Here is a 22,859-nt window from a genome sequence, read left to right on the forward strand (position 1 = left end):
CTTACAAAATCTTATTAGTAATGAACACTTGAAATGATCTATTTCGAAGTTTCCAAACACTTTTTGAATTTTAAGAATTACTGTTAGAAATGGGGTCTTTGATTGACAGTCAGGTTACCCCCGTTCAAGCAAGGACCCTCACTCTAGTCAGGGTAAAAGAGAATCACCCTCAGCTAACCCCTGCTTACCTCCTTGGTAGCTTGGCAGAGCAGTAGGCTTAACCTCAGAGTGCTAGGTGTAAAATATTTGTACCAACACACACAGTAACTTAATGAAAACACTACAAAATGAAACAACACCAGTTTAGAAAAAAATAGCAAATATTTATCTAAACAAAACAAGCCCAAAACAACAAAAATCCGACATACACAAGTCATGAATTTTTAAAGATTAAACTCAAAAATAGCGCTTAGAAATAAAAATGCTTCGATGAGGTGTTAACACTGCGTCGTGACGGAGTCGTTCCCAACAAGCCGACACCAGCGACGCCGGACACGGAGTCGCGTAGACCCCAAGTACAATACCTTTGGTGAAGAGTGAAAACAAATCGATGCACGAAGTCGGGGATCGCGGCATCAGTGCGAAACGTTGAATCCGTGCACTTCGAGTGGCGTCAGTCACGACGTGGTGCGGCGACTTCCACGGAGTCGCGGACTTCAGCGGGCTGCAGCGGCATCAGGCCTGCAAAGAGCGTCGCGTTCCAGCGAAGGTCACGGCGTTGGGTGCAGGCAGCGTCACCGGATTCAGCAGTGGCGTCGGTCCAAAGTCATCCGAAGTCAATTTCCTTGGATTTCCACCAGCTTTCCTTTCAAGGACCCAGGGACTGGATAGGGCACCACTTGTCAGAGCAGGAGTCTGTCCAGAGACTCCAGGTGCTGGCAGAGAGAAGTATTTGCTGTCCCTGAGACTTCAAACAACAGGAGGCAAGCTCTAAATCAAGCCCTTGGAGATTTCTTCACAAGATGGAAGGCACACAAAGTCCAATCTTTGCCCTCTTGCTCTGGCAGAAGCAGAAACTGCAGGATAGCTCCACAAAGCACAGTCACAGGCAGGCAGCACTTCTCAGCTCTTCAGCTCTTCTCCAGGCAGAGGTTCCTCTTGTTTCCAGAAGTGTTCTAAAGTCTGTGGTTTTGGGTGCCCTTCTTATACCCAGTTTCTCCTTTGAAGTAGGCCTACTTCAAAGTAAAGTCTCTTTGGAATGTGAAATCCTGCCTTGCCCAGGCCAGGCCCCTGACACTCACCAGGGGGTTGGAGACTGCATTGTGTGAGGGCAGGCACAGCCCTTTCAGGTGCGAGTGACCACTCCTCCCCTTCCTCCTAGCACAGATGGCTCATCAGAATATGCAGGCTACACCCCAGCTCCCTTTGTGTCACTGTCTAGTGTGAGGTGCAACCAGCCCAACTGTCAAACTGACCCAGACAGGGATTCCACAAACAGGCAGAGTCACAGATATGGTATAAGCAAGAAAATGCTCACTTTCTAAAAGTGGAATTTTGAAACACACAATCTTAAAATCAACTTTACTAAAAGATGTATTTTTAAATTGTGAGCTCAAAGACCCCAAACTCCACATGTCCATCGGCTTCCAAAGGGAATCTACACTTTAATCAGATTTAAAGGTAGCCCCCATGTTAACCTATGAGAGGGTCAGGCCTTGGAACAGTGAAAAACGAATTTAGCAATATTTCACTGTCAGGACATATAAAACACATTACTATATGTCCTACCTTAACCATACACTGCACCCTGCCCTTGGGGCTACCTAGGGCCTACCTTAGGGGTGTCTGACATGCAAGAAAAGGGAAGGTTTAGGCCTGGCAAGTGGGTACACTTGCCAAGTCGAATTTAGAGTTAAAACTGCACACACAGACACTGCAGTGGCAGGTCTGAGACATGATTTCAGAGCTACTTATGTGGGTGGCACAACCAGTGCTGCTGGCCCACTAGTAGCATTTGATTTACAGGCCCTGGCGCCTCTAGTGCACTTTACTAGGGACTTACTAGTAAATCAAATATGCCAATCACATACACATTTTGTAAAGGAGCACTTGCACTTTAGCACTGGTTAGCAGTGGTAAAGTGTCCAGAGTAACAAAACCAGCAAAATCATAGTCCAGCACACATCAACAACCTGGGGAACAGAGGCAAAAAGTTAAGGGAGACCACGCCAAGGATGAAAAGTCTAACAATTACCTTCTTAGTTTTTTATAATTCTGGATACAGTGACTAAAGAGTACTGCATTGTTCTAGTTTCATGTTTATATACATTAAATATCTGTAGTTTCAAGTAAAATTCCATTATTAACTTTGAAAAACATTTTATCTATGTAAACGTGACACAAAGAACAGTAGTCAGAGGCAACTCAGTGCCATACAGAAATCAACATGAATCTTTAAACATCAACATCATTATTAGGCAAAACCATGCCAAAGAAAATAAATTAAAGACATGCACACTGGAGAAAATGCTGAATGCTAAAATAAATGACTCCACAGTCAAGATGAGTACAGTAACCAGAAGTAGTAAAGTTAAACGGGGTATTTCTTTCCTATTAAAAAACGCATAATTAAATGAAAGAGATACAGAGTTAAAAGTGTAGGATTACAATCGTTCTGATCTGATAGACATTGTTGAATTGAACTGAAACAAGGTTTACGACTCACACACATCTTTCCAAATGTTATAGCCATTATAAAGAGCATTATTATCATCCAAACTGATTACATTTAGATAAAAAGTAGACACTATTTATTTGGAATTTAAAACATTGTCCTTCCATTGTGCAAGAGTGAAAAATATATCTGCATGTGCTTCATACGACTGAGTTGAGTGCTTGCTTACTTATGAAAGAAAGTGATCTGCCCTAGTATGCTCCTATGGTACAGTTAATAAAACGGCTTTAATTACTTTCATTATCTTTCCTTGTGAACTAGATACCATATAACATAAAAGCAACACTCAAGAGTGCTATGTGAACACACAATCACTGCCACAATTGTGGGTGACTGGTGTCCTATATAGTTGAAGCAGTGGTACTTTACCACCTGATTGGATAGTGGTAAATGGTTGATTCTCAGAGGAACTTTAAAGGTATGTGCTTCTTCCATTGGAAATTTTGCAGTGTTTTTTGACATCTAAAGAAAACAAAATAACATAATATAATAGAATAGAATACACAAAGCAACATAGCACATAGCAGGGCACACCTCCACGATATGTTCAAAACATTGTGCAATGCCACAACTACAGTACAACACAGCATCACATTGGAAGAAAGCAGCACAAAAACTTAGCAGCTAAAAAATAAAAAAATATATCACCACAACAAAAAGTCACTCCATAAAAAGAACAAACAATTTTATCACACAATAGCAGCACCTGAAACCTGCTTTACTAATAATGAAATTCAAAAGCTATAATGTCTTCATATAACAGTAGCATACATTGAACAGCACATACATACCTTAAACCGAAGAGCTTTGGAAAAAGGTTTAGAGATTAATCATTTAAAAAAATTCTTGCATATGTTACAGTGAATTTAGCATGAGTTTATTTAAAGCGAAATTTCAATCAAATTCAGAGACAACATATTGAAGTAATTGTATTTGGATTAAGAATTCAGTTTTAAAAAATTGTACTGGACAAATGTTATAGTTATTTTAAATGTTTGCTCAGCCAGTAGTGTTAACTGACTATTTACCCATCATACAAGAGGGGAAAGCACATATTTTACATGAATTTAAAACTAAACCCATACCGTCAACACCACTTTTAAATGAAAGATTGCACCATTCAGGTGCCAATATCCTCAAACAGTATTTTCTAGGTACCATTCAGCTTCTAGTGTCCCACAACATTTGCTACTCACAGATGACTGAGTTATCACAATGACTTGTTCCATAATTAATGTTTCGAAAAGGCAGAGGAAATTTGTGTTTCACTGGGAATAATGAAAGAACAAGTCTGATATGCGCCAACACTAAACGTTCACAGAAGAGTATGAAAAAACACTATGCCATAGGTGTCTGCCTTATAGGAAATATAATTTCTCTCTATTCATCTCAAAATTGTATATTTCATGGCACGCTGGTTCTTACTCCACTATCCTAAAAGCTACCTAGCTTTCGTCATTCATCAATCTAATATCAGATTCTTATGCCAGACTTTGGGCTTGATTACAACCTTGGGGGAAGAGATTACTTTGTCCCAAATGTGACAGATATCCTGCCTTCTGTATTACAAGTTCCATTATATCCCATGGATATAATGGAACTTGTAATACAGGGGGGGGAGGGAGCGGGAGGAATTGTTATCTAGTTTTTGATCCATAAATAGATCTTGTTTCTAAAGCCACTTTTGTCCCATCCTCCATGCACCAACAATTCATTACAACCACTGAACAACGTTCCCTTATTGATACATGGATATTATGCAACCCATCATTACTTGAATAGACAATTTTCTCTCCCACTCATCTATCTCAATCTAGACTAGACTGTTTATTTGTTTCTAAACCACTTGCACAACATATTATACTTGGAGATCTTTGTTCTAATTTGTTCTCTGACCATGCCCCGTTACATTAGATTTAGCCTTAGTTCCTATCCCCAGTGGTATCAGAAGATGGCATTTTCATACCTCTCTATTACTAGAAACTGCTTTTACTTCGCAATTTGAATGACTTCTTACTGACTTCTTTTATCTAAATTCCTCTTTCAGTCTCTCCTCATATTATCTGAGACACATTCAAAGCTTTGCAATTTAATTATATCCTGTGTTTCCAAGAAGAGGAAATTGAACTTTCAAAAAGCATTAGAGATATTAGTTCTATTAGCCATTTAAACAAACTAATTGCAGAAAAGCTCCAGTATAATAAACCTTTGACAGAAAACACTGCTTCGTATCTACTCAAAGCAAGTGGTAAATACTATGGAGGGCAAAACAAGCAGGTAAATTATTGGCTTTTTACCTAAAAAAAAAAAAATGCACTAAAATAGATTCCATACTAAGATCAGGTGCCTCCCCTGTCTTTAAAGATGCAGATATCTTAAATTAATTAAAAAAATCTTATAACACTCTTTATACCTCTCAATTACTCCCCCACCCGAATCCGGATGACATATAACATTATTTATCCTCGATCCCTAAAGTTTTTGATTCCTCCATAGATTTACCCCAACGGGAAAAGGATATCTCCTCCAAAGACATTGCTGACACAATGAAATTAATTAAAATAGGGAAGCCTCCAGGACCTAGGCCTATCCCTCCAGGGAATTATGAATACAAAATCTGTGCCCAAATTCCTGCCCTACGTCTTGATCCCTTTTTACATTTTTCAAAAGTAAAGAGGAATCAGGCTTTGTCAAAGGCTAACACATCTCAAATAATACCAGAGTATTATTTAACTAAATTCAAAACAATGTATACAATCTTTAGCTGCTATCACACTTGAAGCTGAAAAACCCTTGATCGCTTGGATTGGTCATTTATTTTTCATACTCTTTCATGGTTTGGTTTTGGCCGCAGATTTATCTCCATGATATTTTTCTTATCTACTGCTCCAAGAGCCTTCATTTGTAAAATGGTCTCATTTCTTCCTCTTTTTCTTTACATAGGTGTGTAAGAGAAGGTTGCACTCCTTCCCCTCTTCTTTTCATTCTTGCACTAGAGATGTTTCTTCCAAATATTTGAGGTAATCCTAATATATTTGGTTTCCAAAGTGAAGAGAGCTGTGTTTCTGCTGATGGCGTCCTGTTATTCTTATCCAAACCTGATTCTTCACATCCATCTTTTTTTGCAGATGTCAACTCTAATGCAGCACAATCTGGTTACAAATACAGATAAATGTGAAATTATCTTGCTTAACATTTTATGTTTCAAACAAGACATTATTCAATCCTAATTTGCTTGGAATTCATAGAAAATTAAAAATGCCTGGTTCACACCTACTATTAAACAAACAATATCCCTGAACCTAACTAAATTTATAACTGATTTAACCTATTTAACCAATAGATAGCACCCTTTATATTTATCTTGATGGGGTAGACTTGATACTATTAAGATGATATTTATGCCCATAATTCTTTTTTTTTTCATTTGCAACACCATTCCTGCTCACTCTAAAATAAATGTACTGTATACGTGCTTCTTTTTTTATGGAATAATAAAAACCCTCTATGTCCCTTCTTAAGACTGAACATAGCAAATATCACAGTGACGTACATTTTCGAGACTTTCAATTTTACCACACTGCTTTCCTACTTCAACAATCTTCTAAATGTTTATCAGATGTCTCTACAGATTTCTCACCCCATTGGAAAGATATTTAGTTATCTTTTCTATCATCTTTCTCTTTTAAAGAATTCCTCTCCTTTACCCCAAAAACACACATCTCTTCCATATCACTACTTATAAATTATGTAGACCAATCTCTTCTGCCATCTCTTGGCTAGAGAAAAATTTCCCCATTACTCTATTTGGCATAATAAGTGCCTAAGAATTAACAAGAAACTTATTTTTCAGAAAAACTGGAGACAAGAGTTTGTTTTGGATTCACCAGAGTCTGTAAAATGACTAATTTGTAACATTTACTCAAGCACAACAACTATATAATATTCTAAAAATCATTACAACAAAGTTAATATTTTAATACAAGCCACGGTTCACCCTTTAGCCTCACTGACCTCAAATACTCCTACCCTAATTTGTGACACTCAAATCACCTTCCTCCTTTTCAAATCCTCCACTGCTTCATCCATATAGAAACTACTAATTAGGACTCCAGACAATAGATATAAGTCAGAAGTTGAGTTACAATGGAAACAAGACTTCCAAATTTTATGGTATAGCAAACTGAGGGATAAGATAATTTTGAAATTATGCGAAACATCGCAATCTGCCAACACAACTCAAACCTTTTTTTTATTTATAACAGACTCATGATCACTCCAGTTAAATTACACAAGATTAATTCAGATTCCTTACCAAGCTGCTGGTCAAGTAATGCCACCTCTGAAGATCTAGACCACACTCTCTTATCCTGTCCTTAAGCTCATCAATTCTGGTTGAAGGTATGGACCCAAATGAACTCCATCTTTTTCACAAATATTCCATTTTCATTTTCAACTATTTTTCGTGGAAGCCTTTCAGAAGTTGACAAAATAGTACTAGAAATGAGTTATTTTTGATTTATTAGATACAGTTGCTTTTCAGCAAATAACTAAGCACTCAAAAAATTCCTCACAACTCTCTTTTCAGGCCTGGAGGTACAGGATTTGCTATAACCTCAAATTTTATAGAGCATATGTCATCCCCATTTCCCTTGTTATTAAAAGAGGTATTATTTGGTCACCAGCTACTATCTTTTTTTAGACTTGCGCTTGAAATTCTATCATTCACCAGCCTCTTGTAGAAGAGGAGCCTAAGTATACATGAATTTTACTATATACTATATGTTCTTTTATTGTTTCTGTCTTTATAATTTTAGTGATTATATTTTACTATTAATTATATATTGCAACATGTATTTTCTGCTTCTCCATCAGAAGGACTGTGCATGCTTGGCAGATGTGACTGAGAATGGAAACTTCTCAACCAAAATGCACTTTACTAGGATTGTGGGCACTCCCACAACACTTACCCGGCAAGATTTCTGACCCAAGCATCTTTGTATACTTGGAATAGCTCTAGGGGCTTGATTACACATTTGCATGGGTTTTGCAAGCAGGGAACACCTTTCATAGACTTTCTAGCCAGGTGAAGGGTAAACCTGTAATGATAACAGACTGCTAGATTGCATTTTGAATAGGATGGATTTTAACTGAACCAAACTATACACACCAGGATTTGTTTTCTGCTTGTGTCCTTCCTTTTTGCTTAGAACTGCACTCTATGTTTCCTACCTCGTGAACAGAACTTTTACAGTAGTGGTGCTTGGATAACTTAGGTGTAATTCAAATTGTGCCACAATAATGATAATTTTTTTCTTTTTTAATGGTTTGCTATGGTTTTAATTACCCGTTCAATAATAAATAAATTTGAAGCTTGAAACACAAACTGAGTCTGCCTTGCTTCTTAGCCTTTGGATAATTTCTGCCCAAACTAGGAGAAGCTTTTCTGTGTTCTAATAACATATATTTCCATTGACTGATAACTGTCTTCAAGAATACATCAGTCTGGAGTAAAAATGTGCACAATTATGTGCTCAAGGTCTGACAGACCAAGATAAGTTTTTGAAGGTGTTGGTAATTAATTTTGTGGTTGCTTTCATTGCTGTTAGCAAACTTGAAGCATATTTGACAGCATGTGAATTATGTTGCTTCGTAGTGAAATTATAGTTGCTGATGTTAATTTTTCTTTAGCGAAATTTTATAAGCATGTGAAAATAGCTGTGCTGAGAGCACAGGCCTATTTATTAGAAACCAATTAAGTGTAAAGACATAGGGGAAGAGTTATAAAGGTATTTGCACAGTTAAGTTAAACTTAAGAGCTCCTGCACCTTCATTGGCAAGTGTAAGCACAAGTCTACTAATCTCAAACTGAGAAGCTATTTGCTCATGCATCTTTATGGTGTAGTTGTATGCCTGAGCAAATTTGCTTATAAGAGCAAGTGGTAAATATTTCAGGGCATGGAAGCCTGACCAAGGAGGTGAACACCCCCAAACCTGCCTATTTGTGGGTATTCATTAGCTATGTCAAGGACATTCCTATTCTGGATATGATCAGGGATTTCCTCCGACGGGAGGCAACAGTAAATCTCTGTCCAGAGAGGTAATGGGGAGGTATCATCTATCTAGTATTGGTAGAGGGTAGGTGTTTATAATTGCTAATAATCCCAGTGGGAAAAAAAAATACTTAAACATACAAGCATACTCATGTCACATTAAGGCATACCCTAATATATTTTACCTACTTGTGTTACTGCCTAAATGGCTACTCAGGTACGCAAAATGAAATGCACAAAGGGTTCCACAACAATTTCTGGTTCACTGTGACTATCACAGATTTCGGCGGCGAGTCTGAGCTTTAATCCAAGCATAAGCGAGCATCTTTTGTTAGTTGGGGTCTTATAGAATAAACACAGTTTGTGTAGCCACCCATAAGAAGAATAATTATATTGAAGAAGAATTATATTGAACAAAAGCAAATAACCGATCTTGGATAGCATTACTCTACGAAAGGACAAAAACAGTATGCTTAATGGGCATAGGACTTGAATATTCTCCCGAATAGAAGCTAAGCAATGCTTTTGTGTCTTAGAATTTAGAAATGTATATTTATTTTTTGCATATTTCCATAGTTATCTAAACATTAGAAAATACATTTACAGAACAGGTGATAGAACTCACCTGTTTTTGAGTACATGTATGGCCTCAAGGCTGAAAATCATATAACCTCATTGTCTGTCCCAGGGGTTCATATTATCTCAGAAGGTTGTTTTAGTTAAATTCCTATTTTGAAAAATGTTGATGTGACAGAAGTTGTGATCTGTTTAAGAGCCAGACATATTGTAAATAACTGTATTTTTCAAGGTCAAAAATATCACAACACATACTCATGTTAGATTGCAGATTACAAACTATATCAAACTTGAATAGCTAAAGGCATGGGACAACATAGCAACAACACTGTCTGTGCAGAAAGGTGTGAGTGCCCTAATTTAGTTAAATTCCAAGGCATGTGAATAAATGGCCATCCTTTTTATCATTGAAGTGGAGCTTTAAGTTGGAAGAAGGAGAGCAATTTAACCCTAATTGTAATTACCCAATCATAGTTTAAAGCAAAAGTCTCACTTCTCTCCTAATCATTGTACTGAAAGTTTTTGTCCTTGAGTGGATCTACAAATCATTGCCTATATTATATTATTTGCAATATCCAGGTGGGCATCCACATACCTGCATGGTTCAGAACAAAATATGCAAGAGGTGTCCTTCTCTTCTGTCATGGAGTTTATGCATGAGAGGAATATATGAATTACAACAGAAAACAAATGTATAAAATCTCAATAAGTACTGAGGGTTGGCATTGTGTGAAATAGTGCAGGGTTTAGACCCATCCACTTAAACCCATCTACCACAGTGTTTCTTTCCAGATGTTCAAATATAAAAAATTATCAGCAAGAACACTGTCACTTTACAACCTAGCAGCTCTGTCAGTTGTAGAACCGATATGGTTTACTTTTACTTCTAAACAAATTTAGCATAATCTGCAAGTACTTATATGTTCAGCAGGGAGATGAGGTGCTAGCACAGGAAAGAAACTTTCCAAATTCAAGCAAAATATGATATATTGGCCCTCATATTTGCATCTTTAACAATGTTGTGTGTTCAACCTGGTGATGTTCGAGGGTCAACTAACAAGTGTGATATCAATAAAGGTGTTCATTTTATTATTGACATTACTAAAGAATTGTACATTGATCATGATATTCCCCCCCAATATTATATAATCTGTGGAAATAAACATCAATTTAGAAGAAATAGTGGCCAGAACGCGTTGTCAATTTGGGTGGGTGCATATACGTTGAACAAGGAAAGAGGAATTCTGCTAATCAAAATATGAATTTCTACCCATCTACCTTCTACATCTGACTTTTGGAAAAGTAAGTTATTATCTAAATTCTTATTGAAGAGAATAACAAACCCCATTTCTTTTCGCTTAACCATGGGAAGAAAATCATTTCACACCCATTAATGTTTAAGTTTTTGAACCTCTAAAGCCAGAACATGAGTTTCTTGCAAGAATACAATATCTGCTTTTAGCCAGGATAAATGGGTGAGTATCTTATGTTGCTTAATGAGTGAAGCTAAACCTTTAACTTTCCAGGAAACAACATGTAACGTAATTTAAAGTAAATCAATATTCATAGAATAGAAATTCATGAATATGAACAAACACTGTAAAAAAAGAACGAAAGACAGTAAACAGATGTTGGGAAAGTCCTGGGAGAACAAGGGAGTTGTATCCCAAGATATTCATCTTTTAAGTTTAGCTGCCTGCAGGACTTGCAATAAGTCAAGATATTCCAAAAAATGAACAATGATACCTCTAGTCCTAGATGATGAGCTTTCTGAATATTTTATGTAGGTGGCTCAGGGAGTCCAATACCTTTTGTAAGAAATTTCTGAAAAAAAGTTCAGAGCTGCCAACGACTCTGACAAGCCATAAGTATGGAGGTTATTCTGCCTATTTTGGTTTTCAAGGTATTCCACTTGCTGTTTAGGACAAAAAAAAACTGTGTACAGAAGAGTGACTTGATGATCAGTAACTTGAATTGATTTCACTTTGTGTTCCATTTGTGTGACTCTAATGTCAATGGTTGACCACTTGTTGTCTATATTTTGAAGGTGCCTATTTGTTTCTTTCACATATGGTTTAGGGGTTTGTAGTTCCTTTAGGAGGAGTTCCACAGATATAGGTAGAGAAGAATTAGCTGGTGAAGGCAGATCATTTTTAACCCTTTTGTTTGAAAAAAGTACATTGCCACCACTCATTCTTGATGTAGGCTTTGTGACAGAAGTTGGTATATTCTACAGATTAACTTATGAAGAGGGAGACAGGATAGTAAGTTCTGAGTCATCAGTACTATTTACTAATACAGAAAAGGGGTTAGGATCTGAGTAAGCATGAAGCAAAGGTGATGATAGTGGACAAGCAAACGTATGCTTGAGAGACTTCGTCCTCCCCATAAAACTCAAAAAGATGCTTGCAATACAACATATCACTAGGAGGGAAGGGTCTGGAAGCATAAAGAACCATTATATCAGCTCTCTTTGCAAATCCTCTGCCAGGAGTGTAGAAAGTCAGGAGCTCTCTTGAGGCAAGAACAAACCACTGCTTCAGAAATAAGTTTATTAGGCAAAAAGAAATTAAATAACTGGATGCAACATAAGCAACTGTTGACAAGTAGTTCCATTCATATGTGTCGAAGAAAGAGAAGACTTGCAGGGCTATCAACAAGTGCCTTAGTATAAGGCCATGATGAAATCTCCTCAGGTAAGCGTATATTTTGAAAATATGTAAGTCTACAATATTGATGCAACACAAAACTCTCTGACGTTTATGCAGGAATCCTAGGTCATGTGTAGTCAAAACGTCAATTTGCTAACAATAGAAGTGCTGTGAATAAGTTATTGTAAAATATAAAGTGATAAGTTTTGATTTTAATTACATAAATTATTTTACTAGTATGATAATGTATGGAATATAGCCAACTGAGTGCTTAACAAATGTAATTCACACTTTGGTTGCAGTTTCTGCCATACTGCACGTAATGAGTCCTTCTGCTCAAGCTGAGCAAACACCTGGCAGAACAAAGAGCAACCAGGCAAGACAAGTGTGGGTAGTGTTGATTAGCCCCAGGACTTCCTGTGGCAGATCTGCCTCTGAATAAACCTTGTAACATATTTCTCCTCTCAAATTGTAGGACTCTACCAGTCAATGATCCTAACTGAAAAGAAGGCATGTAGCAGTTGGGGAAAATAAGGATTACCTTTTGTTTTGTGGTCGGGTGGAGTCTGGTAGGAAGAGTTAAAGGATAGAGATTAAGCTAGGAGACGAAGGTGGATCTGTACAGCTGTGCAAAGAGGTACCACACTAGATTTTATGATGACTGGGTATGTGGGATAGCTCTTTTTTAGACTCATATCCCTGAGACATTTCCTGGATTACATTAAAACAAAATCTGGAAGGGAAAACGTGGGAATTTTATACCTATTTGCTGAGCTTCATCAATGATAACTGGCAAGTTTCATCCTGTCAAATGCCCTTCTTTATCTACTCTATGAAGAAAGCAACCTCTAACAGGCAATTAACAACCACCTCCTTGCTTGTAGAACTGGGTTATTCCTCCTAGCTTAGCATACATAGGAGAAAAGTGTTTCCAGCTTCTGACAGGCATGACATTAGCCAGTTCTGAAGTGGGCCACAGGGCTAAAGGAGGGGATAATACTTGTCTGTGTTCACAAGGTCCAGAAAATCCTGTGGATACATTGAACTGTCCTTCAGGCAAAGAAAAAGAGAATGTGATTCAGACCTGGGCATTTTGCTGTCTACTAACCTGTGCTGGAAGTGTGCGGAGCATACTGCATTTGGAATCGATGGACTGGGGGCTGAAAGACAAGTCCTGAACCTTTGGAAATATTTCCCTAAAGTGGCGGTGGTACATAAAACACTTTTTTAAATACTAGGATAAAAAATGTATCTATGAATGACTGGAATAAGCTGCCAAAATACTCCCCAAAACAGCTCGTCATTCAAGCTTTTTTGCATGGATTTCAAAGATACATGGATTTGACCAACAGATATATTCAAACTAGTAGAGCCTCCGTCAGTTATAGATTCCAATTGTCTCCACTGAAGATTTTTTACTTCTAGACAAGTTTTCGAAATCAAAAGTCAAAACCTTTTTGACTAGGAATGATGTTATTCATCATTCGACTATAAACGTTTCATTCGTCCTGATATACTGCACTCCAGATACTAACATTATGTTTTTATGTCCGCTTGTTTTTAATGGAATCACATATGTTTTTTTGTGAAAGTCAGCTCAGTTTCTCTTTAAACCACTTCCCTTTAATTTTTGATTTTACATGATCCAACGTTGAATCCCTGCAGGTAGGGAGTCTCATTGAGCCTTCCTCATTGTAAGCACTGCTAAAATGGACTAACCACCAGTGCCCATGTGTTGGAAATGAACAGCTTTTGTAAGGTCTTTCCCCAGGCTTGTGACGCCATTTACAGAACTTGTTTCTATTGCTCATTGGTCCCTGCATACTTTACTCCTCCGAACCAGTGATAAAGTGCTCATGTTCTGCTGTCTGAGCATGCTAAATATGGCTTACCCCTAATTGGCACATTACATTTACTTGAATGCCCCTGATGAAGCAGAAAAGAAAGACTAACAAATATTAATATATCATTTATCAAAATCGTATAAGTTAGTGTGATTTTAGCAAAGAAAAATAATGTATGTGGGAAAATGTGCCCACGAGGTAGTTCGCCATTATTATAAACGAGCATAAATTAATCATGAAGAATCGACAATGTAGTAATCCATCTTAATTGCAAATATATTCTATGATTTTCCTTTTTGAAACTGTTATATGCTTAGCTTAAATTTAGCAGAGGCTTTGGCCTAGTTGCCTGGTCTCAAATTTGACTGCGTGGTTTTCACTTGTATTAACAAAAACGTATTTTAACTTTAAGGTTGTATTTTTCCAGTAGAAATGACTAATACACTTATCTCAATGTTTCGTGCTAGGCCAGTTTCATCCCCTTTGAAGCAAGGTCAGTTTCTGCAGGTGCAGACAATAAAGACACTGATATAGAAATAATTGGCAAACTTTGTTGCTACTTGTGTTCCAAGGCTCCAAGGACACTTTATGCATAAATGAGTACTATGAGAAAGACACTATTCATTGGTCAAAAAGGAAGCCATCCTATGAACCCTCCAATGGAAGACCCTGAAGAATTTGGAATGTTTCTTACTTAAACCCACCGGACAAAGAGAAGTCAGCCATTTTCTTCGATGCCATTTTGAAGCCAGATTCAAGACGCCATTTTAAATGACACTTTGTTGCCTTTTCTCTGTCCCAGAGAAAGAGACTTTAAGAATTCTCACCCTAGAGACTTTAACTCTAATTTTGCCCCGTCTTGTCCATGCAGTAACTTTTGCCCCATTTTCCTTGCTGCCGCAAGAAACTTACTTTAACTTTGCCCCTTTGAAATCTGCCCCATGCTGATCGAACCGGTACCTGAAGGACAAAGACTTTTCCTTGAATGCTGATTGGATTTGGTAATTATGAAAGGATAATTGTATTATGCATTGTGTTTTCCTTCTTAGGTACCAACTGCTTATTTTGACAGAGCCCAAGCTAGAAGTTTTCTACATTTGTGTTGACTAAATTTGTTTTGCATGAAGCCCCACATGCCAATGCTAATTAGAGATTAGTTGAGGTATTCACTTGATGCACTATGTTGAATTGAAATCTTGTTATGCTGACCGATGTATGCAATTAGTCAAATTCAGTTACTTATATTAGTGATTTGCATTACTATAACCGAGTGCATTATAATCCAAATATTGCATAGATTGCGTTTCTTCCGTCGCTATGGACAGCTAGTAATGTTCGTATATGTATACCATTTGATATTGAGACACCTATATTGTGCTAGCTTTGTTAATATAGGGAAAATAAACTCATTAACCTACAATAAACAGGTGTGGTTATTCATGACTGAAAGGTCATGGTGTGTCTAATTACTGATTTTCTGTTTAACAAATTTGTTGTTTGATCTATTAATTGAGTTTTGGGTATTGGGTATTGATTTTTGCCTCCTTCCTCCTATTTTTTCTGACCTGTTGTTGTTGGCTTTTGACCTCTGGGCACTTTACCACTGCTAACCAGTGCTAAAGTGCATATGCTCTCTGTGTAAATTGTACTACGGATTGGTTTATCCATGATTGACTATTTAATTTACTTGTAAGTCCCTGGTAGAGTGCACTACATGTGCCTAGGGCAGGTAGATTAAATGCTACTAGTGGGCCTGCAGCACTGGTTGTGCCACCCACCTCAGTAGCCCCTTAACCCTGGCTCAGGCCTGTCATTGCAAGGCCTGTGTGTGCAGTTTCACTGCCACTTCGACTTGGCATTTAAAAGTACTTGCCAAGCCTAGAACTCCCCTTTTTCTACATATAAGTCATCCATAATGTGTGCCTTAGGTAACCACTAGAGCAGGGTGCTGTGTAGGTAAAAGGCAGGACATGTACCTGTGTAGTTATATGTCCTGGTAGTGTAAAACTCCTAAATTCGTTTTTACACTACTGTGAGGCCTGCTCCCTTCATAGGCTAACATTGGGGCTGCCCTCATACACTGTTGAAGTGGCAGCTGCTGATCTGAAAGGAGCAGGAAGGTCATATTTAGTATGGCCAGAATGGTAATATAAAGTCCTGCTGACTGGTGAAGTCGGATTTAATATTACTATTCTAGAAATACCACTTTTAGAAAGTGAGCATTTCTTTGCACTAAAACCTTGTTGTGCCCTTCAATTCACGTCTGGCTAGGTTTAGTTGACAGCTCCTTGTGCATTCACTCAGACACACCCCAAACACAGGGTACTCAGCCTCACTTGCATACATCTGCATTTTGAATGGGTCTTCCTGGGCTGGGAGGGTGGAGGGCCTGCCCTCACACAAAGGACTGCCACACCCCCTACTGGGACTCTGGCAGACAGGATTGAACTGAAAGGGGGCTTGGTGCATTTCTTAGACACTCTTTGAAGTCACCCCCACTTCAAAGGCACAACTTAGTATAAAACAGGGCCTCTCCCCTACCTCACTAGACACTTGCTGGAGAAGAAACCTGAACCAGAAACTACATCCTGCCAAGAAGAAGTGCCTGGATGCTCAAAGGACTCACCTGTCTGCTTTTCTACAAAGGACTGCTGCCTTGCTGTTGGCCTGCTGCCTTGCTGAACTCTTGTCTGGCTGTAAAAGTGCTCTCCAAGGGCTTGGATAGAGCTTGCCTCCTGTTCCCTGAAGTCTCAGGACCAAAAAGACTTCTCTCTTCCTCTTGGACGCTCCGTGCGTCGAACTTTTTGACGCACAGCTTGTTCCGCGGCAAGAAATACGCCGCACACCGACGCTGATCGACGCGACGTCTTCGGGACGACCAAAACTTTGACGCACGGCCTCGCAAGGACAACGCCGCCCGACTTCCCGGGAGAAATCGACGCAACGCCTGCCGTGAGATCAAAAACTTTGACGCACGGCCTCGCAAGGACAACGCCGCCCGACTCCGCAGGAGAAATCGACGCGACGCCTGCCGTGAGATCAAAACTTCGACGCGCAGCCCCGCAGAACGACGCACAGCCGGAAAACAAGCAGGAAAAGGCACGCACACACCCGGGACATCTGGTACTCCCCGCAAACCACAGTAAGAGACTGTCCGCGCGCCGGAAAACGACGCACGACTCCCTGCGTGGAAAATAACGACGCAAGTCCGTGTGTGCTGAGGAGAAATCGACGCACACACCAGTTTTCCCACGCACCTCTTCTCCTGTGGCCCTCTGAGGAGATTTTCCACCAGAAACCGGGTACTTTGTGTTTGAAAGAGACTTTGTTTACTTTCTAAAGACTTAAGACACTTTATATCACTTTTCAGTGATATCTTTACAAATTCGTATTGCAACTTTGATCGTTTTGACCTGAAGATACCCAGATAAATATTATATATATTTTTCTAAACACTGTGTGGTGTATTTTTGTGGTGTTATGCTATGGTGTTGTATGATTTATTGCACAAATGCTTTACACATTGCCTTCTAAGTTAAGCCTGACTGCTCGTGCCAAGCTACCGGAGGGTGAGCACAGGCTGATTTTGGATTGTGTGTGACTTACCCTGACTAGAGTGAGGGTTCTTGCTTGGACAGAGGGCAACCTGACTGCCAACCAAAAACCCCATTTCTAACATTGGTGATCAGCGGTGAGGATAGGACTTGTGTTTGTGCAGTGACATACAGTAGCTAAGTATTTCACTACCTACCCACAGTTGAAGGTCAACTTGATTTTTCATCTTTTTTGGCTTTTGGTTCTCTGATGTCCTCCTGGATATACTATTGATATTTTGGACTTTGGATTTTGGTTTTTGCGGATAAGATCTTATCAGAATGGGATTGTGTACCTACTCATTCTTTGTTCGTACTGACCACCTCACTAAGGCTGACCTAAGGAAGCTTTGCAGAAAATGGGGCCTTCCTGTAGCAAGGAGATCTACTAAGGCGGAGATGCTACATAACTACATAGTCTGGGGGGAGGAAAGATGGGCAGAGAGAGAGGCAGCAAGAAACCAAATGACTAAGTACCCCTCAGATGAGAAGGAGGACTACGCACATGAGGAGGAAGACTGCTCACATGAGGAGGAAGACTACTCAGATGAGGACAGTGACCCAGAAATAGATGAATGGCTCCGAGGTCAAAGGCGACAGGAGCAACAATTAGAGGAATATCTTGCAGAGGTTGAGGCAAAAAGACTCTTAGCCCTGGAAGAAGAAAAGATTGCAGCTCAAGAGCTGAGCTGTAAAGAGCTGAAACTGGAGGCCGGAAGGGCTGAGTCCAGTTCAGATGGTGGCAGCAAAAATCTTGCATCTAGTACTGCTGAAGAAGGGCACAAGCCCAGAGATGTGGTGCCCAACTTGAAGAAGGGAGTTGACACACCCCAGGCGGTTCAAGGGTATGAGGTAGTTCCCGTTATGCACAGGGTCCCTGAGAAGGATTGGGGAACTGGCACAGGGAGTCATATTCCTACTGGGGGGAGGGACACTTTACTGACTCTAGCAGAGAGTGACAGAGAAAAGGGTTCCCCCCTGGTGGACGTCCTGGATATAGAGTGTAGAGACATCCCAGAAGAGTATGGGTTGAGTGTCAGGGACAGACAGATACTGTCTCACCAGTCTCAGGAGGGTGAGGTAGAGCGCTTTTCCAAGGTTGAGTTACTGGGTGGTTGGGTGAAGGGTACTGTGGTTAATACATGTGAAGGGCAGAATGATGTAATTGCTGGAGAGCATATGTCTGGTCCTTATTTTCCAGAGCTACGCCAACACCAGGTGGAGTGTGAGTTCTCTGACCCCAGGGACCTTACAATGGAGGCAGACTTCTGGGTGAGTACCAGAGAGTCTGGAGAGGCATTTGGGGGTGCTCCTGAAGGGAGTGGTCTAGGTGGTTCCCAACCGAATGAGGTGGGAAAGGATTGTAGTATCCCAGGTAGGTCCCAGGTCCTAGAGGGTTCCATGAGGGAACACCAGGAGGGAAGCCTAGCCTGTACCGTAGGGCCACCTTTTGAGGAAAGCCCCGCAGTGTCAGAAGAACTTGGGGGGGTGACTGTAGCCAGCATCCCAACAGTTCTGGTGTCTGGCAGTACCCCTCCTAGTGAGGGGGTGCAGAAGTCCAGACATAGGGTTGAGAGGGGGTTGCAGACCCCAATGGAGGACCTTGAGAGTCAGGGGACAGCTCTGAGAGCAGAGCCCCCCAGGAATGACCCAGGTGAAACCGTTTCTGGTTTGGGGGAAACCCAGACTCTGCCGGATGGGCAGAGGTTGGGAGACCTGCGCCAACCAGACTCTTGTGTGGCCCTTGGGGACGGTGTGTCCCTTGTGGGGGGTGAGAGTGCCCCCCAGGAAGTCCTGGCATGCCAGGCAAAGATTCAACCTCAGGGTGGTGACTCTGGGTTGGATACCCAGGTTCAGAGGTTAAACTCTGACCTGGTGGGAGGTAGATGTGCCTCCCAAGAAGTCCTGCTGTGCCAGGCAATTGTCCAACCTCAGGGTGTTGACTCTGGGTTGGATGACCAGGTTCAGAGGTTAAACTCTGACCTGGTGGGGGGTAGGTGTGCCCCCCCAGAAAGTCCTGGCGTGCCAGGCAATTGCCCAACCTCAGGGTGGTGACCCTGGGTTGGGGAACCAGGCTCAGAGGTTAAACTCTGACCTGGTGGGAGGTAGGTGTGCCTCCCTGGAAGTCCTGGCCTGCCAGGCAATGGTTCAACCTCAGGGTGGTGACTCTGGGTTGGCTAACCAGGTTCAGGGGATAAGCTCTGACCTGTTGGGGGGTAGGCGTGTCCCCCAGAAAGTCCTGGTGTACCAGGCAGTTGTCCAACCTCAGGGTGCTGACTCAGGGTTGGATAAACGGGTTCAGAGGTTAAACTCTGACCTGGTGGGTGGTAGGTGTGCCTCCCAGAAAGTCCTGGCGTGCCAGGCAATTGTTCAACCTCAGGGTGGTGACTCTGGTTTGGGTGACCAGGTTCAGAGGTTAAACTCTGACCTGGTGGGGGGTAGGTGTGGCCCCCAGAAAGTCCTGGCGTGCCAGGCAATTGCCCAACCTCAGGGTGGTGACCCTGGGTTGGGGCACCAGGCTCAGAGGTTAAACTCAGACCTGGTGGGAGGTAGGTGTGCCTCCCTGGAAGTCCTGGTGTACCAGGCAGTTGTCCAACCTCAGGGTGCTGAGTCTGGGTTGGATAACCGGGTTCAGAGGTTAAACTCTGACCTGGTGTGGGTTAGGTGTGCCCCCCAGAAAGCCCTGGCGTGCCAGGCAATTGTTCAACCTCAGGGTGGTGACCCTGGGTTGGAGAACCAGGTTCAGAGGTTAACCTCCGACCTGGTGGGAGGTAGGTGTGCCTCCCAGAAAGTCCTGGTGTGCCAGGCAGTTGCCCAACCTCAGGGTGGTGACCCTAGGTTGGAGAACCAGGTCCAGAGGTTAAGCTCTGACCTAGTGGAGGGTCAGTGTGCCCTCCAGGAAGTCCTGGCGTGCCAGGCAATTGTTCAACTTCAGGGTGGTGACTCTGAGTTGAATGGCCAAGTTCAGAGGTTAAACTCTGACCTGGTGGAGGGTCAGTGTGCCCTCCAGGAAGTCCTGGCGTGCCAGGCAATTGTTCAACTTCAGGGTGGTGACTCTGAGTTGAATGGTCAGGTGCAGAGGTTAAACTCTGACCTGGTGGGGGGTAGGTGTGCCTCCCAGGAAGTCCTGGTTTGCCAGGCAGTGATCCAGTCTGAGGGTACAGACCCTGGGCTGGAAGACCAGGTTCAGGGTGTCCCCCCGGACCTGGAGGGAGGGGCTACTGATAACAGTGCCCCTACCATGTTGTCTTCTGAGGAGGCCACTCCTAGTTGGAGGGTGCTGGACCCCAGAAGGGAGGGCAGGGGGAGGGAAGCCTCACCCCGGGCCCTAGTCCAACCTGAAGGTACAGACCCCAGGTTGGAGGGCCAGTTGCAGGTTAACAGCCCTGCACTGGTGGAGGAATGGTACAGGGCGACTTCTGTAAGCACCCTGACCATGTTGGACTCTGGGGGTACCGCTCCAGGAGGGAGGGTACAGAGCCCCAGAGGGGAGGACCAGGTTCAGGCTGTCATCCCTGACCTGGTGGAAGGGAGAGTGGTTAAAGGGTGCCCAGCACCTGGGGCTACTGCCCCCCACTCTCCACAGCCACAGTGGTTGGAGAGCTTTGAGAGGCCTGGGGCCTGGCTCTCATCCCTGGCAGCTGTCAGTAATCACTGTGACTTGCTGTCCGGGTGGACAGAGTTATCCCTGGGGAGGGGACAAGTGTCACACCCCGGGGGTAGAGTGGGCAACACCACTGTGTTGGTCATGGTGGTACTATCCTGCTCCTGGGATACATCTGTGAGCAAAGTAAGGTTAGGTGCTGCACAGATGGGATCCGCAGGTAAGGAGAAAGGTTCCCCATGGGTTGGCTTAGTGGGCCCTGAGAGTATGGACAGAGGGATCCAATTGGAGTCAGGAAGGCGAAGAACTGGAGCATGCCCCTGCTGTTGTGGGCCTGGGTCCTTGTTCTGTCGCCTCAAACAGGGAAGTACATCAGGATAGTGATTGTTCTCCCCTGGCTTTAGGCTGGTAGGGGGTCATGTTGGACCTGGCTTTTTGACGGGGACATCCCCAAACTTTTTGCCTCCTTCCTCCTATTTTTTCTGACCTGTTGTTGTTGGCTTTTGACCTCTGGGCACTTTACCGCTGCTAACCAGTGCTAAAGTGCATATGCTCTCTGTGTAAATTGTACTACGGATTGGTTTATCCATGATTGACTATTTAATTTACTTGTAAGTCCCTGGTAGAGTGCACTACATGTGCCTAGGGCAGGTAGATTAAATACTACTAGTGGGCCTGCAGCACTGGTTGTGCCACCCACATCAGTAGCCCCTTAACCCTGGCTCAGGCCTGCCATTGCAAGGCCTGTGTGTGCAGTTTCGCTGCCACTTCGACTTGGCATTTAAAAGTACTTGCCAAGCCTAGAACTCCCCTTTTTCTACATATAAGTCATCCCTAATGTGTGCCCTAGGTAACCCCTAGAGCAGGGTGCTGTATAGGTAAAAGGCAGGACATGTACCTGTGTAGTTATATGTCCTGGTAGTGTAAAACTTCTAAATTCGTTTTTACACTACTGTGAGGCCTGCTCCCTTCATAGGCTAACATTGGGGCTGCCCTCATACACTGTTGAAGTGGCAGCTGCTGATCTGAAAGGAGCAGGAAGGTCATATTTAGTATGGCTAGAATGGTAATATAAAGTCCTGCTGACTGGTGAAGTCGGATTTAATATTACTATTCTAGAAATACCACTTTTAGAAAGTGAGCATTTCTTTGCACTAAAACCTTGTTGTGCCCTTCAATCCACGTCTGGCTAGGTTTAGTTGACAGCTCCTTGTGCATTCACTCAGACACACCCCACACACAGGGTACTCAGCCTCACTTGCATACATCTGCATTTTGAATGGGTCTTCCTGGGCTGGGAGGGTGGAGGACCTGCCGTCACACAAAGGACTGCCACATCCCTACTGGGACTCTGGCAGACAGGATTGAACTGAAAGGGGGCTTGGTGCATTTCTTAGACACTCTTTGAAGTCACCCCCACTTCAAAGGCACAACTTAGAATAAAACAGGGCCTCTGCCCTACCTCACTAGACACTTGCTGGAGAAGAAACCTGAACCAGAAACTACATCCTGCTAAGAAGAACTGCCTGGCTGCTCAAAGGACTCACCTGTCTGCTTTTCTACAAAGGACTGCTGCCTTGCTGTTGGCCTGCTGCCTTGCTTAACTCTTGTCTGGCTGTAAAAGTGCTCTCCAAGGGCTTGGATAGAGCTTGCCTCCTGTTCCCTGAAGTCTCAGGACCAAAAAGACTTCTCTCTTCCTCTTGGACGCTCCGTGCGCCGAACTTTTCGACGCACAGCTTGTTCCGTGGCAAGAAAAACGCTGCACACCGACGCTGATCGACGCGACGTCTTCGGGACGACCGAAACTTTGACGCACGGCCTCGCAAGGACAACGCCGCCCGACTTCCTGGGAGAAATCGACGCG

The 22,859-nt window shown here is 42.1% G+C and overlaps 1 protein-coding gene across 5 annotated transcripts in view; it reads left to right on the plus strand.

Moving 5' to 3' along the window:
- Positions 1 to 22,859, plus strand: part of SGCZ (sarcoglycan zeta) — a 4,310,842-nt gene that overhangs the window by 3,515,896 nt on the left and 772,087 nt on the right. The window lies entirely within an intron of this gene.

Source organism: Pleurodeles waltl, chromosome 1_2 (genome assembly GCF_031143425.1).
Source record: "Pleurodeles waltl isolate 20211129_DDA chromosome 1_2, aPleWal1.hap1.20221129, whole genome shotgun sequence".
Classification (NCBI taxonomy): Eukaryota; Metazoa; Chordata; class Amphibia; order Caudata; family Salamandridae; genus Pleurodeles; species Pleurodeles waltl.